The 6,000-nt window shown below is 32.6% G+C and overlaps 1 long non-coding RNA gene across 1 annotated transcript; it reads right to left on the reverse strand.

The window, feature by feature from the left end:
* Positions 1-831: 831 nt before the first annotated feature.
* Positions 832-3,550, reverse strand: LOC124353962. Its single transcript, XR_006921649.1, has 3 exons — positions 3,496-3,550; positions 2,896-3,352; positions 832-2,376 (listed from the first exon to the last, which is right to left on the reverse strand). It is a non-coding gene; the product is annotated as an uncharacterized LOC124353962 (long non-coding RNA).
* Between the last annotated feature and the right edge of the window lie 2,450 nt (positions 3,551-6,000).

Below are 6,000 nucleotides of genomic sequence, written 5' to 3' on the forward strand. Positions count from 1 at the left end.
GATATATAGACAATCATCATAACACGAATATATGGTATTAAAAAACATTCCGTTTCTCTGTCACACGAATACTGTAAAAGTTCATATTCTTATCTTCGACATTTTATTGGGTCTGTTACAATAGCACAAAGTTAGCCTACTATTTAAATGCCTGTTATTTCTTGTGGTAATAAAAATACGTTTTATTCTTTTATTTTATTTCTGTTCTTATTCTATTCTTATTATTTTATAAAGACTATGTTCAAGAGCTGTGACTTTGGAATTAATATAAAAAGTGAAAAAAGTTTTCGAGAGAAGGTGTCCGTGCTTTTTAAATAAATAAGTTCTCGAATCTCAGACCTAGTATTCTATTTTTATTAAAAACATGTTTGAAAATTTCCAAATCATGTTTTAAAATTGTAGTTTTTTTGCATTTTTGGCTTGAGGCAAAACATGTGGAAGCATGTTTTCCATTAACTCCAATGGGTAACATGCATGGTAACATTATCTCCAATACCACTAGGTTCAGCTGAAAATAAATTATAAATACGGCGGTTATCATGATTATAAATAAGCTTTAATGTAGCATGAAAATTTATATAGATATTTCAACGTCAACAGTCTGTCTCAACGTAATTTGCATTAACCAGGTTTCTATAAACCCCAAATACCAGGCACTTCAAATCTCGTAAGAGGTACAAATTATATTTATTTTATAATTGTAATTCAGCTTTGAAATATATTACTTAATTCAAAACTGCTGTGTTTCCTTCATTACACCTTTGGTACGTGTAATAAAGACTGTAATTGCTATTGTATTGGGAAATGCCAGGTAATAATTAATTACATACATTTTATGAGATGTGTTTATTGAGAGTTAATATGTACATTTAGGGGAACATATTCAATAGTAGTGAGTACACACGTGTGGATGAAAAAAGACAGTGAGTAACAAATTCACGCAAAATATGTGTTGAAGGGTTCGTGCTGGGTATTGAAAGACAGATAAGGGCATACATAGTGTGAAGGATAGTCAGAGGGAGAGAGAGTGCGTGATTGTGAATACTCTTGTGGAAGACAGGACAAGACTGTTATTAAAAAATTAATCAGTTATTTCAGAACATTCAATGGCATTTGGAACTGGAACCATAACTGACTTCTTCTTCTTGCGATTCCTCAGTGGTCTGAACCTTCTTTGAAGACTTCTTTGACGATTTGAAGAACACTTGAAGGCAGGCGAGTTTAGCCTTCCTAGCTCCCTCACTTTCTTCCGAATTGTTTTCAGACTCTACCTTCTTCTTCAGTTCTGCTTCACTACTTAACCCCGCTAACGCATTTGCAGGCGTCCAATTTCTGCAGATACTCCTTGTTGTACCAACACTGATAGTCCGAGAAGGTCTTCTGCACCAATTTTACCCTCTTCCAGAAGTTTTCTTCTGACTCTCCGGTGCACTTCGTGAAGACTCTCTTCAGATAGACTTCTTCAGATTCCGATTGCTCCTTCCTGTAATAAGTTTCGTAGAAAGACTTGACGTACGAGTAGTACTGATCCTCGTACCAGAGTGGCAATGAAAGGGAAGACGATGTGAAGGATATATATCCTTCTAGCACAGTTCAGATCCGACTCAAAACTCTCTTTGGTTACTAAACGCTGATAGTACTGTTCCTCAGTTTCTGTTGACTTCTTAGTGTACACAAGAGAATAGTACTGCCTAGTCTCGCTCAGGTACTTTTCATTGTACCATACGTCCAAGTCGGTGAAGACACTGCGTACCTGAGTGATCCTCTCTATGTACTCCTCATCGGTGGAAACTGTTTTGGTGCAGATTCTCTTAAAATAAGAACTGTCGTCTTCATTGCTCTTCCTACGGTAATTTGGCTTGGACCCACTTTCTCACGTTTTTCTTCTCGCTCTTTTCTTCCTGGATTCAATTTTCTTAACGTTCTCGTTGTGAGTTTTTTCTCTTTCTTCTACTTTTTTCACATTTCTCTCGTGTTCTTCCTCTCGTTGTTTATTTTCTTTTCATTCTCAGCATGTTGTCTTTTCTGTTCTTCCACCTTCTTTACATTTTCTTGGTGCTCCTTTTTCTCTCCGTTTGATTTTTATCCTCGTTTCTTTTGTGCTCTTCCTCCCTTTCTTTTATTTTCTTCTCATTCTCAGCGTGTTCTTTCTTTTGTTTTTCTACTTTTTTCACATTTTTCTCGTGTTCTTCTTCCCTCTGTTTTATCTTTTTCACATTTTTTCTCGTGTTCTTCTTCTCTCTGTTTTATCTTTTTCTCATTTTCAGCCCTTTCTGCTTTCTTTTTATCTTTGCAACTATTTGACTTTTTTCTTAGAACCACAAGATCCTTCGCTTTTCTTTGACTGCTTCTTTCTTCCTTCTTCTTCTTCTTTTCCTAAAATAAACAGTTTTTCAATCAGCAATTTATCTCGATTTCAGATATAGTATAGAAATATTTACAGTTTGATAAACTAAATTTGTATATTCCAAAATTTAAAATGTATGCTAGTATTACATAAAACTAATTCCTCATAAATACCGCCTACCTTACCATGTTACCAATTTACTGGGCTGCGCTAAGCAATGGTTTTATTTTTAAGATATTTGGAATATTTTTGTAAATTAGTTCTTCTGATTTTTTAAATTTCACTATAATTCGCAGGTGGTGGATACGGGATAACATACAATGACAGGTCTTCACAGGTCTGCACTGAATATTGACAGTGTAAAGATTGGATTAATCCTTAATATTTTAGTATTTTACTTACTGTTTTTCCGTTACAAATATTGAATAGGTGAAAGATAACATCGGAGGCAACTTTTAACCATTCAAAGCGAACACTACCGTACAACATGTGTATGGAACGAAATCTAAAGTAATTCAAATACGAATAAAACTAATTAGTTCACTTACTTCCTTATTACCCACACGATCTGGACTTTATTTTGCCAATCAATGAAAACCCTTTCTTTGATTTCCCCTCTATTTTAACCTTACTCCAATCGATCTTCTTCACGAACTTCTTCAGAAGTTCACATTTGCATGTATAAGTTTCTTCAGATTCGTCTTTCCTGGTGAGGACACGCTCAAAGTATTCTTCATCGTTTTCATTACTCTGCTTAGCAAACTTATACTCGTAGTATTTCTGCAAGTAATCTTGTCGTTTGATGTTTACTCGACAGTCAAGGTTTTTTGTATACGCTGCCGAAAATGACATCGATCCTCTTCACGTAAGCCGTTTTATCCTCATTGCTGTACTGAGTGAATACGCTTTTGTAAAACTTTGTCACACTGCATTCAGAAGAGCTCTCTACAGTGAAAAACACGCTTGTAGTAGGTGACATCATTCTCTCCGCAGTTTTCTTGCTGGCTAGAAACATTTAAGAAACAGTTAAATGTTGAAATATATTAACCGAGATTGTAATGATCATCACTTTATGTTCCGGTTAGATGAATTTAAAAACAGACTTTTCTGTCTCAAAATAGGATACTTCAGAAGAAACAGGAACTTACCAACTCCTTTTTGGATGAACATTCACACGGTGCTCCAAAGCTGCTTGGTAAACACCTGAAAGCCAAAATTACGTTAAATTGTGAGATGTAGTTTGAAATTGAGAACGAGCAGGATGGTTGAAAATCAGCTGTCAAATATATATTAAACAAGTGTAATAATATGTAAAAATAATTTAAAAGTCATTAACTATATATATTATTTTGTTACAATAATTGAATTGTACAAAAAAGTCTTATTGCAGTACACATATTTTACAAAAATCGTTTCAAGATTTTCTTGTAGATTGAGTTGAGAAGCTTCATTGGGTCTTTCTCTATTGAATTATTGAATATATATATATATATATATATATATAAGATATATATATATATATATATACATGAACATTGAGATATTAAAAACATTCATGGTTCATGGTTAAAACGGAAATACAGGGTTTTTTAAAAGAATTCACCCTTATTGTGTCGGGGTTTTTGACAGCAGCTTCTCATTACTATCAGTCAAAGCTGTTAGCTCTCTATGGGTTATACAAGAATAGTTTACTAGTAGTGCTACATATTTTTAATTCCTAAACAGTTCTTCCGATTTAGTTGGATGAAGTAGGTAAAGTTCGTTATCGCTCAGATATGAATATGGTTTATTTCATAAATGCAGAATTCCAAATACACCCATAAAAATTATCTGAGTTCAAAAAAAAATCAGATCACAACAAATACCAGACTTGTATTTGTTTGAAGCTTGAACCACACGATGTGTTGTAACATTTCATCCAGATTTTCTTTTCCCCATTTCTTGGCGATTGCAAAATTTGTATGGGATGTACACGTAATCGATATCCCTTTGATATAAAAAAAACATTTCTAACAAAGGTTTAGGAAATGTTTCATGCACTCCTTGTTTTATATTTTCTCTATGTCCATAAATAACTGTGTTGTTTGATGAAAACAATTGAACGCCTCCCATTTTGGAAATTGCGTACCAAACTGAACTTAGCTAAGATACATACAATATACATTTCTGTCCCAATACCAATTTAGTTGAGGGTTTTGTGGTACAGTTTATACACAAGCTGCGATATATTATAAATTGTATTGCTACTTCGTAGGACTTGATAAAATATGGCTCGAAAACAGCCCGATAAAACGGAATTTTTTTCTCTAAATAATAAATTTTTGCCTTATAATTCTTTTTAAAATGGGCAATGGGGAAGAGGCATTAAGCCAAGCCAAATGATATACTCCGCTGTTCTGAAACTGTTAGAATCCAATTATAAATAATAATAAAACATTTATTAAATAATTCGAGTTATTCTATTCTTTATAACAGTGAATGCTACAATACAAGTCAAATGTTTTCATAATATATTGATTTGACAGTTTTAAAAAATGTATTGCACTGCAAATTAGTTAAAGAAGATAAATTCTGCATATATTTTAATTCTTTTTCCTACATATGTATGTATATTGATAATTATGAATGTACAGTTTGAATATTGTAATAAACATATTAAAATCGTACATTAAACTTAAATAACAAATTTTAGTTTAATAGTTTTTAACTTATTTTTTGAAATGGTTTAAGGCATTTCTTATAATATGCTGGGAATACTGTATCCTTTAAGATAAAAATGTTCCTTTTCATTACTTTTATAGGTTCAACTATAAAGTTTACATCTAAAAATGCGGTTTGCATGTTATATTTATTCTGGCAAGCATGATAAATAAAATGTGGCATGGACGCAGTTTTGAAGAACTAACGTGTAACCTTAAGATTTTTAAAATTATGGAAATATAATACACATAAATAGATTAGTTTCTAGTAATAACAACACTAATAGAATATTCAAATTATTAAACTGATTACTCTATTCTGGATAATAATTAAATTTGTTGTACTCAAGGAATATTTTAAACGATGGTGTCTTTTACATCTTTAAATGTTTATGTCCCTGTAAAATGATCATTTTGAATAAATATTGTTATTCAGACAAATATGTAAAACACTCTTACAAGCAGTACTCCAAAGGCCACGGCCACCAGCAAGAGAGCAGGCTTCATGTCGACCAGCTGATGAAGTAGGCTTTGGTTGACTTTTATACGTTCATGCCCATCTGTTCATTACACTAGTCATCCTTCAAACCTCGTTACTATAATGTTTAGTTATCCGTAGTGATGAGGTTTACATACGTTTAAGGTCCTGTTGTTGTTTGTGCAATAGATATGTTTTTAAACACACTGTTTTAATGGAAAAGAACCAATTGTTATACAATGTTGCCGCATAGGCACAAATAATAAGCTTTAAATTCTAAACTATAAATATGTCAATATCTACAACAAGGCATTAAGAAGCGTGGCCCCTCATTATCGCGGTCGTGTGCTAATGTATAACTGTAAAATGGTTATTTTTTACCAATAAAATTACTATAACATAATTAAAACTGTAAATATACTCATTCTCAATCGACAGAAGTGCTAAATGATTTAGTCGACTTGGCCTGTTGTACT

This window comes from Homalodisca vitripennis, chromosome 2 (genome assembly GCF_021130785.1).
Source record: "Homalodisca vitripennis isolate AUS2020 chromosome 2, UT_GWSS_2.1, whole genome shotgun sequence".
Lineage (NCBI taxonomy): Eukaryota > Metazoa > Arthropoda > Insecta > Hemiptera > Cicadellidae > Homalodisca > Homalodisca vitripennis.